The following is a 17,733-nucleotide window of genomic DNA, read 5'->3' as shown; positions in this document are numbered from 1 at the left end:
ATATAACTATATAAATTACTTTAATGCTTAATAATAAATAATTTTTGTTTTGTCATGGCAAAACTTGTTATAGTGTAAATGAAGTAAAAGAAGGATAAAAATTGAAAAATTCAGAACAGATTGCAAGCTGTATAGAGTATAGATGTACTTAATATACTTTCTTAACAAATGTTGAAAGGTTTTGTAAAAGCACTAGAAAAAATAATAATATATAGGATCAGCCAAAAAAAACTGTTTGAACACAGTGTAGCATCTAACTCCAAGTATTTTTACATATATCTTTTTCTTCAGCTCTGTAAAACACTCCTACCAAATTTGTGTAGCCCAACTTCGGAAACAACTGACAATTATGTAACATAGGAATAATTTTATTTTGCAAATAACTAACGTTATTTATAAAAAAAAAGTTATAGAATTTTAGGCAGAATCGAAAATAAAATAAAAGTTGTAAATAAGAGTTTTGCATTAAAAAACATGTTACATTATATCCGCCACATTTTTTGAAGCACCCATTATACTCAAAAATAATATTTGAACTGTGTCTCTTAAGATTCTCTATACCCTTTTTTTGAATTCCCAAAACAAGCGAGATAATTAACTTTATTTACTTCCTGATATCTCATTTTATAATATTTCGGAAGAATCAATCAGGTATCTTATTTTTATAATTATTAGAAATATATCGGATTTAAAGGATAAAGGATATATATATATATATATATATGTAAGTGTATACCATACGATAAAAAAAACGGCGTCAGAGGTGGCTTGGAAATGAATATCGATGTCATATATTTGTACGTAAACAAATAGACGCCGTTTTTTTTTCGCTCATACCGTACAAGAAAACAAATTTAATAAAACAAACGCATTTATTAATATATGTATATAGATTTACATGGTATGAAAAATTCGCATTATAATCTCTGAAGGTCCTACCATGGTCCCACCAATGGTTGGTTAAAGTGGCGAGTACGACCACTTAGCAGTCACACCTATAATAATTTAATAAAATATGAATATAATAAACAAACTTATTTCTTTTAGATTTTTTAAAAGCGAGTTATATGTGTTAAGTGGTTTTGATTATTTTAGACTAATTTTTTTAGACATATGATTATTTTAGACCAAATTGTCTGCCCACTCAAACGTCTTTCAAAATTATAATGTAGGAAATTCTTAATATGTTTTAATTGGGAATATTTTTAGAAAGTTTCATTTTCACCAAACAAAACTACGTATGTATAATAAATTGCAGTATAATCAACTATAATGCATGATATATACTGGTGGCGTCAAAACTAGATGTTGGGTTTTTCTCGATTATTTCAAAGAGAACTCCACATTTTATGACATAAACGTAGTTTTTTCCAACTTTGTTTTGAAAAATAATTTTTAAATCCAAATAATCGATATTTATACAGTAATGTCCTCTTTTGGAACACATAATTATTTTCAGCTGCAGCAATAAAATAAATAATATTTACTGATACGCTAAGTAAAAAAATAATTAGGAAATTATTTTAGACATCTAATTCTTAATTTTTGTCGCTGATAAATATGTAGATACATCACTTTTAACGACAAACCTACTAATAAAAATTGCGAAAAACAAATCATGTTTATTCTCAAAGAGACAATTATTGAGAACAATCCAATAACTATTAATCTGGGATATAGATCTTAACAAAACAAAAGTTGGATAAAAGATTTGTTGATTTATGATATAAAATACAGTGTTCCATTTGAAATAGCAAAGAAAAATATAATATATAGTTTTGACTCATCCTGTATATAATACAAAAAAAATAATATAAAGAAAATTTAATCATATAAATAATTTAGGAATTTAGCATATTTTTATATAATTATATGAAGAGAACATTACCTTAAATTAGTTCCAGTAAAAAACTTCCATATTACTTATTTTTAACTTAGAAAGGGCTTTAAATATATATTTTATTATATAAACAAAAAAATTTAATCCAAAAATGGTCAAAATGAACTCTATACGATTACGACATTATAGTATTTTCTGGAATGACAATTTTTTGACAAATTCACCAAGAAAAAATAAAAAATATAGCTTTTCTTTTGACAAACTATACAACTCTAAAGTAAATATGTATTTAAATCTACGAATCATCCTGTATATCTATAAAAATACCTCCCTGTCAAATTTACGCTACTTTTGCATGCAAGCATACCTATTTTACAAAAATATGATTTGAGTGAAAATATAAAATAGGAAATCTGATATGAAGCTTTATCTAAACACAGGGTTGAGTGTAGATAAACAATATTTTACGTTATTAATTAAGAAAAATTATAAAATACACAATATATCTGACAGTTCCAAAAAAGCAAAGTAAGAAATGAAACATAATTTATAGCATAAAATCAGTATTTTTTAAATTTTTAAGTCAACTGGCCATTATCGTTTAATCTATCTATCAATCTATCAAATTTAATGTTTATTATTAAACTTATCTCAGACTCTCTATGAGGTAAAACTCTAAGATAAAAACTCTAAAAACCAAGAGTGATTTAAAACAAATTTATATGAATTTAGAAATAAATATGAACAGTATTTACTCACCTGTAATACAGATGCTTTTTGTTTAATTAAATATATTTCAAAATATTATCCAGCAGGTACAAAATACACATTACACATCACGTAAACACAACACATAAAACTCATAAAATAATAGTTTGTAATCCAAATATTCAAAAATACTGTTTCGTTTCTTCGTGGGGGACGAAAAAATTGATTTTTTTAATTATTTAGATATGCATTAAGGTATATTTCAACTCAACAGCTTATAAATAATTATTTTTTAAGACATAACCTAAACGAAACGAAATCAGAAGTCGAGAAAGATAAACAAAACTGCCGAATTTAGAAACGAATATGACTTTTTTTCCTTTTTTCTTGTCACAGTTGAAACAAACAAGGATAAAGCTATTTTCGTAAAACATGCGTGAAACGTGCTAATAAGTAGCCCAATAGATGTGACCTCGCGCCCTTCCATTTTTGAACGATAGGCGGGTTTAACGGATTCCCCTCAAAGAAAATCGTAGGGGAATACAAAAATGCAAAACGGGCAAGGCGCCATCTAGAAGATAGGATTTTACTAAGTCCTCATTGTATATCTATTTATACATAATCAAGGGTTTTAGTTTATTTCAAAGCATTGTTGATATAGGTCGTAAAATTTTGTCTCTCAGATACGCAACGGATAAATATATACACGGCGTCGTATAAATTTGCTACCTGCAATGTAGAAAATTCTCTCGATCTTTTATCGAGTATGTCACATTAAAATCGGATTTCATTCTAGGATCGTTGCGTTCGTTACTTGCATCGCTCGTTCATAATCGAGCGACGTCGGTTATTTTAATAATCCAGTACCCGAGCGAATTTTCGTTCGAGTTGTCCCATCACTAGTTGTTATATTTTACTATAGATAATAATTCTAGTTATTTTCATTCTGAGGAAATAACAATAAAAATGGGGAAAAATCAAGCAAATTGTCTAACCAAAACCACCCAACATCTGAAATGTTAAAATAACATTATCACACATATCAATTTTTAAAATTACAATTTAAAAAAAATATAAGTAGAGGTAGAAGGGGGTTTCACCATCAGTGGAGCAGTGGAGCAGGTGGAGCAGAGCGCGTAAATCAGCTAGGAACATGTAAAATAGGCTAATAAACAAGAATAAACGGGTTTGAACTGCTTTGAACAGCTTTTGAACAGCTTTGAACGGGTTTGAACAAAAACTGCACAGGTCTGTTGTTTTACGCTAAAAAGCTGTTCAAAGCTGTTCAAAAGCTGTTCAAAGCAGTTCAAACCCGTTTATTCTTGTTTATTAGCCTATTTTACATGTTCCTAGCTGATTTACGCGCTCTGCTCCACCTGCTCCACTGCTCCACTGATGGTGAAACCCCCTTCTACCTCTACTAATATAAATAATTGAATTTATTAAATATTTATTTAACTACGATACCCAGTAAATAAAAAAAAAACAATCAGATACATTGTCTGTAATAAAAAGGCAATAAAATATCGCTTTTTATTTGCATATTGTTTAATTATCATGATTCACATAAATCAAATAACATAAGTGCATGACTCACTAAACTAATAGTTCAATGTTCTTCATCTACATATATTTTAATTTCAAACTAGGAACTGATTTTTAATCACGCTTGTAACTGATTTATAAAATAATATGATCTTTAGTAAGAATAAAATTTGTTTCATTATTTTGAATTCCAATAAATTAGATTACTTTTTTTATTTTTACCTTTGTAACCGCCAGTTACAACCAGAGATGTATGTTTACAATTATTATCATATGAGTTACAATGTTAAAATACTCCGATGTATCAAAATCGACAAAAATGTATATACAGGGTGGTCCAAATTGTATTCGGAAACTTCGGTTAGGTTTGGTTTGTTCTTTGTTCTGTTATGTCCTAAGATGCTTCCTTTCGGAGATACAGGGTGTAGAAGTTTCATTTTTATTTCGACTTTTTCAAAATAATTTCTGAACGCATGTCGATATTTGATTTCGATGTCAATACGACTCCTACTTGTAGGGGGCGCCAGCTACATAAAACCGAAACGAAGCATTTTAGGTCATAAATGTATATAACCTTTTTTACTTAATTTTATCTACAGAGTATGCTGCCGAAGTTTCCCGAATACAATTCGGACCACCCTGTATAACAATAGAAGACCGGATCGGACAGGGCTAGAGAGGCCCGGTTGGAATTGTAGGAAGGCGCCCGCCCGGGTGGAAACTTTTGCGTATGATTTACGTTTTGGTAATTTTTTCCCTATAATGATTTGTGGTTAGCGTTTGAAACCAAGGAACTACCAGTAGCCAGTAGCGCAATGCAAATATATATAATATTGCTAATCCAAAAGAAAGTTTTGGGTATAACCTGAGAACATTACCGTCACATTTTTCTGGTTCATTTCTATACTGAAAAAAAATATAAAAAAAGCTAGTACATTGTACCACGGGCTGTACTTAGATGACATATAATTGTTATATTAGCTAAACTATTATGTTTCTTTTATATTTATGAATGTCAACTCAGTTTACAATAATATAAAAACAGTAACAGCAAATTGTGTCAAAATCATACAGTTAGTAGTGCTACAATTTGTAATAATGATTTTCATTTAAAATTCAACGAGTACAATCTGAATTCTGACACAAATTTGGAGAGATACCACCATATTTGTTCACTATTTGCGTACAAAATCAAGCATATTTAACTATTTTGGATAAATAAAATCTTTTGATAGAAGTAAAAGCTACAACGTGATGCCTAGTGTCATTTTAGACGCAAAATGCAGCAGTGTTTACTACTATTGTGGGGTTTATTATAATTTATTTTTTCCGTGTATTTAAGAATAAATAATGCACTATTTTACATGTAGGTCTTAAGACAGCGGGGTCCGGCTGGTAATCGCCACCCTGACTATATGGCCAGTCCGACTTGGGATAAATCATAATTAAAAAAAGTTCCTACAATTTACAGATTTCTTTAATGTAGAGTTTAAGAAAAAAATATAAAAATATAGGTAGTTAAAATATTTAAAGTCCCTATGAGTTACATGTCAAATTAGATCCACGAAACCAAATACAATCAGTCGATACTTACCACGATAAAGGCCGTATAATAATCGTATTCAGACTAAAAGCTATATTCTGCAATAGGAAACAATAGCCGTTTGTCTAGGCTGCGCATTGTTTCTGTCAATCAAAGGATGATGTGATGCGATTTTCGCAAAATATCTTTCAGCTATTCAGCACTTAATAATAAAATTCAATTTAGTTGGAGGGTATTTTAGATAAATTTTCCTTTTGCATTTCTGTATACTGTTGCAATTTATAATTAATAATTTAAAGTTTATATTCCGTCATACCGGGTGTTTCTCAAAAGTGCCCCACCCATACAAATTTTTTATTTTTGCATATAAAAAAAACGAGATTTTGTATGTTAGTATATGACATAAATTACGATAGATTAACGTATTCAATTGTTTCCGGTCACTTCCTGTTTCACCGGAAATGACTACAACTTTTGATTTTTAAACGGCACCCTCTGCCTAGATAAGGATAAGAAAAAATGGTGTCATAATTTTTGGCAAATTTCGGATTTTTCTTGTTTGAGCAATGTTACCCTATCTCATAAAATAAAGTAGTTGGGAAAGGTTAAATTTGTATTTATTTAAATTTTACTACCTCCGGACTGGTTAATCAGAATCCAATGAACTAGGACTCATTGAAAAGAGCATTCCTTATTCTATATTATACCAGATAAATAAGCATTACTTCAGCATTACGCTAAAGGGCGCTGTCGAGTAAATTTTCCCAACGCGCGTGAAGAAGAGTTTCTCCTCAAAAATATAATACTTTAAATCAGACGATTTTTTTCCGTTCCGTTATTCTTGCATTTAAGTTTAGATACATTTGTTACTCGTCAATGACAATCAAAGCTATTTCATATACTGAGAGTAACCATTAACTATAACCAATTAAAAAAATATCTAGATAATTTTTTCTAACCTTGTAGTTTCCTTGCATTCCAAATTGTTATGCGACATAATCGTTCCATGTGTTCGAACCTTTACACTTTACAACGACGTTTATATCTGCGCGTTCGCGTAACATGAAGTTCAAGGTCAACCTCCAGCTGAGCTGAGTTCCTAGGGCTATCCCGTTCCGATTATCCCGCGTCGCGCTAGGATAGGCTCGACATGCTCGTGATATTAAATGGGTCCGGACAAACTGCACGAAGTCATCTCTGGTATTAGGGTAGAAACTACGAGAGTTCTCGTGTCACTTGATTCGTTGATAAGAGCACATTCATTGATTCATTTCCAACTAGCATTTATAGTGGCAAATACGTATTAGTAACTGCTACTTATCAAAGCCACTCAGTGGCGGATAGAGGGGGGGGGGCATGGAGTAAAATCTATAAATTGGGTTAAATATTAAGCTTTTGGGTTAAGAATGGCGTCATAAAAAGCATATTCTACATTAGTTTTTATTTTGGTCCCCCCTAAAATAAATTCCTGTATCCGCCCCTGAGGCCACTACAAAGTGGGCGGTGACCATCGGCGGCTATGTCGTATATTCGTAGCTGCTAAATAACTGCGACCAAAATGGAGAATGATTTTGAGTAGCCGGGTAGTGTCTTGGGTAGTTTTTGCCACTAAAAGAGTTACTATGATGTGTTACAAAGTAGCCTACTGGTGAATGCAACTTATCCGTTACGAAGCTGCCTAGTCGCGGGTTCGTGGCAGCGAAGTGTTATCCATCGACATGTGGAACTTTCGTTAAACTGCTGAACTTTATTCGCAGCGACCTCTTCATGCAATTTCACATTTCATAAAAATAAATGTCATGATGGAAAATAATTATGGAAGCCATTATTATTTTTTCGTTATTTGTTATTTACCGTGCGATTTTTAGGTAAATTCCAGAACGCAATCAACTTTACTGAATTCTCCTCTGAGATTCAGTTTCAGATGAACTAACACTACACTCATCTACAGAAACAGTTTCAGAAATGTCTCAGTCACTACCTGATTTATGATGTTCATCAGTAGGATATAGAAAGATGTAGTTTTTGTTTCTGATGTTGATGCATCGGCTCGCAGTGATTCCTTTTGTATAATTCTTCGATAGAAAGTACTAGAATATCTAAATTTCTTTTTATTCGCCTTAGGGATTTCACAAAATTTTAATAAAGCTTAAAAGCAAGTAAAAGAAAACACTAAAACAGAGCAACACACGATGCAATCTGAGGCAATTACATTTATTAGGATTTATTAAGTTACGGTCACTATAAAGTAGCCGTTTTTGACCCCAGTGACTTTTTAGTGGCAATGAATGAGCGACGGCTACTTTATAGTGACCTAGGAAGGTAGCAGTAACCATTTTGCTACTTTCAATGCTACTATAAATTTGAAGTAACTAGATGTCGTGGCCGCGACTACCCCGTAACTTAAATTGTTACTATAAAGTAACAAAAAATTTAATGGAGGCATTATGGTAGCACTTGTTAGTAACCGCTACTACTTTGAAAATTTATTATAAAGTTTTTGGTCTTTTATGGTGTCATATTTGTAAGAAAACGCAGACGATGCAGCGCTCCGCTTACGTCAACGCCAACGTGCATGGGACCTTGTCGTAGACCCATTAAGATTATTTTGTTTATGTTAGGATTACGGAGAGAGACTGGCTGATGAATAGGGAGAGCCAGTCGATAGACCGACACTGATTGTACCATACGAATATTTCTGTATTCTGTTACGTTCAATTATTATATTAAAATACTGTTATTTAAAAGGTATTTCAATAATAAATAACCCATAAGTCTTACATGTCAGAAGTGGGATTCATACCGTGGCCAAATAAATAGTGCATAAACGTGTGCTTTAATTTAAATATTTTTCTTGAAAATGGGAAAAGATAAAAAGTTACGTAAAACGTCCAAACGACGCGAACGAGAGTCGCGTAGTAAGACACGGGGTGAACGAGAAAAGTTAAAAAGAAGTGAACGCCGTAGTGAACGATCAAAAGTACATAAACGTAGAGCGCGATCTACAAGTGAATCATCAGACAGTGAAAGTGGTAAATCACGTAAACGTAGAGCTCAATCTACATCTTCGTCGTCGGACAATGAGAGTGTTTATTTAAAAAAACAATTAAAGTTACTCAAAAAGGATATCGATGAACTTCGAAATAAGCCGTCTTCTTCTGTAACGAGTAGTTTAAGTGATGAACAATCGATACCGATATTCGATTCTTCAAGAGACGACATTACGGTCGAGTTGTGGGTGTCAAGGGTGGATTCCTTAGCTGAAATATATCAGTGGAGTGACGACTACATCATACGAATTATAGCCAGCAGACTTAAAGGACGCACGTCAATGGTATTACGAGCAAACAGGAAATGATGTCTCCTGGATGGAAATGAAAATGGGAATGCTGAATCACTTTCGTAAGTCCGTTCCATTTTCAAATTTATTGCGAGATGCCTCAAATTATGAAGCTAGTTCAGGGCAAAACTGGGGGATTATTGTTTAAAAATTAACAAAACTAAGAGCTTTGAAACTAAATATTCCCGAAGAATTTTTAGTCGATGCAGTAATTGGAGGCATCAAAGACGAAAATATTGTAAGAACAATACGATCAGCACAAATTCAAAGTGCCGATAAACTATATTCACATTTAAATACGTTGGGAAATATGCCCACACTCTCTGTCCAAAACGAAAATTTAAAGTTTGCTTCTACATCAAATCGTTTTTCAAAGCCGTCAAATTTAAAAAAAAATAATACCACAAGCACAAACATATTAAAACGTAAAGAAAGTACTGCTGTCCCTTGTTATAATTGTGGAGTTTTTGGTCATTATGCAAGAGAATGTAGAAAACCTCGTTTGGAATGTATAAATTGTAAGAAATTAGGCCATATCAATGATAAATGCCCTTTAAAAATTTCAAACGTAAATACTGTAACCAAGATCAATCCTAAAGTATCGGACCACATGTTTATAAAAACTGTCTTCATAAATGGTCATAAATCTTCGTGCTTTGTTGACACGGGTAGTAGAGATGAGCAAAACTGCGATTTTCCAATCGCAGTTGAAACTGCGATTGTGATTTGTAAATCGCTGCGACTGTTACCTGCGATTGCGATTTTGATATTTTTAAATTGGTACGCTGTAAACTGGGAAGCTCAATCCCAAAATTTTTGAGAAAAAACAGAATAAATAGGGGAATAATTTTTTTCTAATAAAATCTTACAAAGAAACTGTTGGGTGTTTCGATGCCATATGCCTTTTAAAGTGTTTTTTATGATATTTTTGCTCTGCACATATATTGCACTTAAAATTTTCATCAATTACCAAAAAAAAAAATCAAACCAAACCAAACCACAAATAACTTAGTTTCCTTTTTTAAACATTTTTGATTAGAATAGACCGAATTAATTTAAAAGGGAAAAAATACATAAAAAGTTCAAAATATTCGAATGTGCTTTTAGACAGTCTGTACGTATACTAACGAAAAATTTATTATAAAAAAGGTTGCCGCCAACCTTAATTCAAATAACGAGAAAAAAACTGTTTATTTTATCTTTTTTTCTCTTAAAAACATTTTCTTTATATGTAACTCAAAAGAAGCCGACGCCGACGGCTTTGATGCGGCCCGTCCAGTGCAAGTGCAAACTTTCGAACTTTTAGATAAATAAAAAGACAATATCACATTTTATTATATTTGAAATTTCTCTAAAATGAAAAAACTGATTGTAAAGGATGTATTTAAATTAACATAGCAGCCGATCCACAACAGTTAGTATATTCAGAAAATTATATTATATTATGGATTGTTATAAAAATGTTTATAATAATATAATATACATATAACAAAATATAATAAAGAGAAAGGGCTGTTTCTTTTTCGTGCTCTATATCTTCTAGTAAATAAAGGATAAAAATAGATCATTTTTTATAATTTGAATCCAAAACTGTCCTTGAATGAATTATTTTATCTGAATCATTACCTGGGAGCAACTGTAACTATAATTAGTCATAACCGAAAACAAGAATTTTTAACCTTCTAAATCCATAATTATATTATAAATCTAAAACTATTATCAAAATTTAAAACTAAAAAATTATACATATATATTATGCGGTATATAAACATATATAAGCCTATTTTCCAACGCTTCATAAAAATAACGGGGCCCTGATGGCGAATGTGATTTTGCGATCTAGTCTAGGCCGATGTGTTGGGAGCTGCGAACGAAAATCACAATCGCCGCTCTTCGTTGACGTGCCAACTTCCGATGCCGCGCCACGCCACGCCGGTGCCAATGAAAGTCGCAATCGCAATGCTGCGATGAGCTGCGATTTTCGTTCAGCTCCTCGTTCGCCTGCCCACTGCCGTGTTGACGACGCGCCGCCGCCAGCCGGTGCGTACGAGAATCGCAATATTGCGATTTTCGTACCCAGCTCATCGTTCGGCTTCTCAGTGCCGTGTCGATGCACCGCCGGTGCAAACGAAGATCGCAATGCTGTGATTTTCGTTCGCAGCTCTTCGTTCGCGTGCCCACTGCGATTGCAAATCGCAACTGGTGTAATATCGGTTGCCTAAAAATCCAAAATCGGCAGATATATGTTTCAATCGCAAGTCGCAGTTTGTTATGGACAGGAATCACAGGTTGCGATTGCGAATTTACAATCGCTGCGATTAAATCGCAGTTTGCGATTTTGTGCTCATCTCTAACGGGTAGTGCAAAGACCCTCATAAAAACTTCGACGGTAAAACGATACAGATTAGTGGTTAACGATTTAAAGAATAACATTCTTCGTGGATTCACAGGCGATACAATAATATGCGATAAAGAAGTTAGAATTTCGATAAGAATTACTGAAGCGATAGGTATTGTTGACGCAATAATTGTTGACGATAATTATTTGTCACATGAGATCTTAATTGGCAGAGATTTTATAGAACAGCCGCATATTATAATGATTAAAAAAGACAGTGGCGTTACGTTCAGGAATCTCCCTAATTGGAATGAAACATCTGTTAATGTTATTGATAATTTTGACAATAATGTTCTTAACCTGAGCGATATTTCATTTGGAAAAATTAAAGATCATGATAAACAAAAATGTTTAGATTTGTTAAACGATTTTTTAGACTGTATATCTTCATCTTTAAAATGCCTAGGAAAAACCAATACTCTATCAATGGAAATAAAAACAATCACCGATAATCCTATAGTTTACCACCCTTATCGTCTTCCTGAAGTGGAAAAAAGGATTTTGCGAGATATAATGGCTGATTTATTAGAAAATAATATAATTAGGGAATCAAATTCACCATATGCAAGTCCGGTAATTTTAATAAAAAAGAAGACAGGCGACTACCGTGCATGCGTGGACTACAGGCGTTTAAATGCTATCACCATAAAGAAACGAAGTGTGTTGCCTATAATTGAAGAACAAATAGTTGTCTTGGAGGCTATAATTTTTTTATCACTTTAGATCTTGCACATGGATTTTATCAAATACCTATGTCAGAAAATTCTATAGAAAAAACGGCATTTGTTACTTGTGACGGTCATGAATTTTTGAGGATGCCGTTTGGGTTAACAAATGGCCCTGCTGTTTTTCAACAATTAATAATTGGTATTGGGAAATTTAAAAAATACAATAGCATTCCCGTATATTGACGATATTATAATTCCGGCTGAAACAATTGAAGAAGGGTTTGATAGACTTAAACAGGTTCTGACTAAATTGCGACAGCATAAACTTGCATTAAAAATCAGTAAGTGTGATTTTTTTAAGACCGAGATTAGCTATTTAGGAAGAGAAATAAGCTCTGCAGGTGTAAAACCTGGAAAACATAAGTTAAACGCAGTTCTAAATATCCCAAGACCTACAAATGTAAGACAAATAAGACACTTTTTAGGATTATCGGGATATTTTAGAAGGTTTATTAAGGATTATGCTACTCTAGTAGAACCACTTACGCGCCTCACAAGAAAAGATGTTAAGTGGGTATGGGGTCCTAATCAAGAACAAGCTATTGCAGCCATTAAAATTATACTCACAAAGGAGCCGATATTACGATATTCAACCCCAAATTAAAGACAGAACTACACACAGATGCATCCTCCATAGGCGTAGGGGCAATTTTATTTCAATTTGATGACAAAGGAAACCGATCTGTAGTATCATATTTTAGTAAACAAACAACAAACGACCAGAGACAATACCATGCTTATGAGTTAGAAACCATGGCAGTTGTATTAGCTTTACGACATTTTCGAGTGTATTTATTAGGATTAAATTTTAAAGTAGTCACGGATTGCAATGCACTCAAGACAACACTTTCAAAAAAAGATTTATTACCTAGAATTGGGCGCTGGTGGCTGGAAATTCAAGAATTCACATTTGAAATTGAATACCGACCTGGAACACAGATGTTACACGTAGATGCTTTAAGTAGAAATCCGATAAATGAACAAGAAACATTCACAATAGATATAACAGAGAGCGAATGGATAATAGGAGCACAATTACAAGACGAACAATTAAGAATCATACGAAAAATACTCGAAGCACGAACCGTAAATAACGAAACGAAACAGTACTTTAAAGAATATGAGCTCAAAAATGAAAAGGTGTACAGAAAATTGAAAAATGGTACAAAATCTTGGGTCGTACCAAAAGCAGCACGAATGCAAATATGTCGCCTATGTCATGACGATGCAGGTCATTTGAGCATTGAAAAAACACTGCAACGTATTCAGCAAAACTATTGGTTCGCTAGCATGAGATCATTTGTGACAAAATACGTTAATGCTTGTTTAAACTGTGCATATTACAAACATAGCGGGCAAAGTAAGAAACAGTGCAAATTAAATCCTATTGAAAAACATCCAATTCCTTTCCACACGCTTCATATAGATCACATGGGACCTTTTGAGACAAGTACGAAAAAACACAAATTTTTATTTGTAATAGTGGACGCATTCACGAAATTTTGTATGATAGAGCCAGTTAAGAACCAGAGAACGAAATACGTCACCAATATATTAACGAATTTGGTATATTTATTTGGTGTTCCGAGTCGAATAATTAGTGACAGGGGATCAGCATTTACGTCAAATGCATTTAAAGATTTTTGTGAATGTTACGGTATAAAACACGTTTTAAATGCAGTTGCAACACCACGAGCAAACGGACAGTGTGAGAGGTACAATAAAACAATACTTAACTCGTTAGCGACAACATGTGCTGGCAAAGAAGTCAATCAATGGGACCAATATGTCAAACAAGTGCAAAGTGCTATTAATACGACTCACAACAAATCTATTAATGCTACGCCCATGGAAGCATTAATAGGATTTAACACGAAACATGCAGCAGATTCACGTATAGTTAACGAAATTCAGCAGGACTTAGATCGATATGATCTAAAGCATTTACGCAGTAAAATTTCTGATCATATTACGAAAGATCAGAAAAAACAAAAGGAACGATACGACAAAACCAGACGAGATGCAGTCAAATATAACGAAGACGATTTGGTGATGGTCAAGATAACGAGTGAGCCAGTTACAGGGGGAAGCCATAAACTTCTTCCAAAGTTCAAAGGGCCATTTCGAGTGACAAAAGTTCTGATAAATGACCGCTATGAAGTTGAAGATTTACGAGATCATCGAAAATCTACACGTACGGTTGTAGCTGCAGACAACATTAAGCGTTGGCTAATCTATCAGGATGATAGGTGAGTCTTAATAAGCATTAGTACGAGAGATCAACGGATCTTTAGTACGAGAGATCGACGGATCTTTAGTACAAGAGATCGACGGATCTTTACTACGAAAGATCGACGGATCTTTACTACGAAAGATCGGCGGATCTTTACGACGAAAGATCAATGGATCTTTAGTACGAAAGATCAACGGATCTTTAGTACGAAAGATCAACGGATCTTTACCACGAAAGATCAACGGATCTTTACCACGAAAAGATCGACGGATCTTTACTACGAAAGATCGACGGATCTTTACCACGAAAGATCGACGGATCTTTACGACGAAAGATCAACGGATCTTTAGTACGAAAGATCAACGGATCTTTACCACGAAAGATCAACGGATCTTTACCACGAAAGATCGACGGATCTTTACGACCAGGTGTTAACATCTTGTTAAGTTTTCTTTTCTTTTCTAGGTCGCTGTAGAGCCTGAGGACAGGCTTATATACAGGATGGCCGAGTGTAAGAAAACGCAGACGATGCAGCGCTCCGCTTACGTCAACGCCAACGTGCATGGGACCTTGTCGTAGACCCATTAAGATTATTTTGTTTATGTTAGGATTACGGAGAGAGACTGGCTGATGAATAGGGAGAGCCAGTCGATAGACCGACACTGATTGTACCATACGAATATTTCTGTATTCTGTTACGTTCAATTATTATATTAAAATACTGTTATTTAAAAGGTATTTCAATAATAAATAACCCATAAGTCTTACATATTCGAAGATTCGGGTAGTTCCAGCCACTTCTTTAAATTACAAGTTTGCGATTTACAATCGGGATGTTTATTTTCCACTTTTATGGTAGCCTACCTACCATAAAAGTGGAAAATAACCGGTCACTCTCGAAATATACTTCAAAGTGACTATTCCTTATAGAGTAACATTTTAAGTGGCAGACTGGGCCTAGGAACTATACTTTAGGGGCAGTGACATTTTAAAAAGGATTGGGAACTATGTTTGCTAGTTGGGATATATCATTATATTTATTGATATGCGTTAAAAGTTGAGAGGTGGTTTACGTTGTGTACTTTTATGAAATTTTTGTGACGTTACAGTTTTTCTTGTTGTGTGAATTAAGTTAATTTTTTAATCAATACTTTTTATATTATTAACCATACAATTTGCTATAGATTTCAAAGGTACAAAATTAACGATTTAGCATATCTCTGCACGGTTTGTATTCAAGTTAGTCACCGTTTTTATGTATTCTTTTTCTGATACGGCGAAAGTAACCAAACCCCTGTAGGTCTGGTTCCAATTACGCGTACGTCTCGTAATTCAATTTTTACATTCGTCGATAATGTTCCGAATCTGATTTTTACGAGTGCCGGGAAATCCGATCGCAGTTGCGTAAACTGTACCTGGGCAGTAGGGATGTCCAAAAGTATCGACGTATTTAGATTCTATATTTACCAAATAATAGTGTAAGCAGTATTTTTCGGCGAACAATGAAACAAAATACCTTGTGGAGAAGATGCTTGTGCTTTATGATTAAATATTATTGTCAGGATTGTATGTAAAATGATGTGTTATGCAATAAAAATAATAGACGGTGATTCTCTTGGCTCGGATAGTCAGTTGTTGCTTGAGATTTACTTGTCATTCAGTCGATTCATTCGCATCAGAAGTGGGATAAACCCATTAAAAATACCAGTAAATAGTAATTTTTGTGCACAGATCAATAAGTAGTGCTAAAAATAGAAATATAACTAGAAAAAGGCTGGTGGATTTGGTGAATGAAAAGGATAATAATATAAGTACCAACTTGAAGAATAGTATCATAAGAAAAAAAATGTTGGTTTTTATAATACTACTCGTAATACTATATACAAAAGCGCTTCTGAAGCAACAAGAAGCGGTGTTATGGATTTTATATATTTGAGTAACGAGCTGGACTAAATACAAACATAAAAAAATTGGGAAACCTAATGTATAAATTTCAAATCATTGTAATTTTTTTTAAAATAAAACCAATCAAAGAGTTTTGAAACAAAAGTGGTGCTTAGTCTAGAGGTTGTTACCAAAAGATCGCAATAGATCAAAGACTCAATTGAATTATTTAATTAATCGGAAATTGGTTAATTTATTACAATGGTCATCTTATTGTTTTTTTTTGTTTTAGGGAAATGGAAAAAAGTTTTTAAAGTGTTTCATGGCATTATAAAATCATAAATTAATTGGGAAAGACTAAAAACCAGTTTTGTGGAAACTGCAAAAGGCTGTTTTTGACTTTAAAAAAAAAACGATTTCGAAACAGTCCATTTGTTTATATCAAAAGTTTTGTTTATAATGTTATGAACCCCCCCCCCATAATTAAAACTTAATTTTCACATACGGTATGGTATTGTTACGTTTTTCGTCGGTTCCGTGTGGATAGAAAGTCACAATTTATTTAAACACAATTTATTTAATACTAATTAACAAAAACAATAACGATAAAAGACTTGAAAAACTATTTACAAACGATTTACAACTATTTATCTAGAAATAATTTATTTTGAATTTAGCGCGTCAACTGTACTCGTCTATTTATATCTGTCCTCTACAGGCTTCAGCCGCCGGCTTTTATACCCACAGCTAAAGAGCTCTCGAATAATCCATAGATCGTTAGGTGCATAGAGAAGGTTTCGAATGTTCTCGTATGTACTACTCCATTCTCGTATGTCCTACTCCATTCCAGTGGAACTCGATTCTTCTCGAAACTTCGAATGGATCATTACGGTGTCTACTCTTTATAATGCGATGTTAAGGTCATCTGAGGGCGGGACATATAGTTAGGTTAGGTCGAGTCCACACGGGTCCGCAACAGTATGATATGATAAATCTTTGACTGAGTAACAGTCTACGATTTGTTATTTTTGCGCCTCTATCGAGAAAAAACTTACTTAAGGCACTAAAAATTGTCAACATTATTGCTAATAGACAAATATAAGCAATTTGTTCAAATAAATTATTTTTAAATTGTATCTTTCGATTTTTTTGTTAAGATGTACAGGGTGGGTCAAATTCGACGCTTTTAAATGGAAACACCCTTTTCTATAGGAGATAGACAAAAACTAATATCGGTGTCTGGAGCTCAATTTTTGTCAAAACCATGATGGTGAAAACCGCATATCGATATCTGTTACCGTTTCGGAGTTACGGTGTGTTTTTCAAAAATGTTCATTTTTAAAAAATCGCTGTCACTTTTTTGCTATGGAAAATTTTGTATTTTTATGAAAAGATTTCCAAACCACCTTTTTAGGTAGAATTTAATGGTTTAAGTATAATTTTTTTCAAATTAATAATTTAAGAATTATCAACAGAAAATTTGATTTTTTATATGGGACACCCTGTATATTTTT

General features: G+C 33.2%; 1 long non-coding RNA gene across 1 annotated transcript; it reads right to left on the bottom strand.

Annotated features, from left to right (window-relative positions):
- Positions 1–858: 858 nt before the first annotated feature.
- LOC115881838 lies at positions 859–3,034 on the bottom strand. The gene is made up of 2 exons (XR_004050097.1): positions 2,600–3,034; positions 859–995 (listed from the first exon to the last, which is right to left on the bottom strand). It is a non-coding gene; the product is annotated as an uncharacterized LOC115881838 (long non-coding RNA).
- Positions 3,035–17,733: the final 14,699 nt, after the last annotated feature.

The sequence above is a fragment of the Sitophilus oryzae genome, unplaced genomic scaffold, assembly GCF_002938485.1.
Source record: "Sitophilus oryzae breed Bouriz unplaced genomic scaffold, Soryzae_2.0 scaffold_1743_pilon_pilon, whole genome shotgun sequence".
Classification (NCBI taxonomy): domain Eukaryota; kingdom Metazoa; phylum Arthropoda; class Insecta; order Coleoptera; family Curculionidae; genus Sitophilus; species Sitophilus oryzae.
Note: the sequence above shows the minus strand (reverse complement) of the source record. Positions and strands in the feature narration are given on the sequence as shown.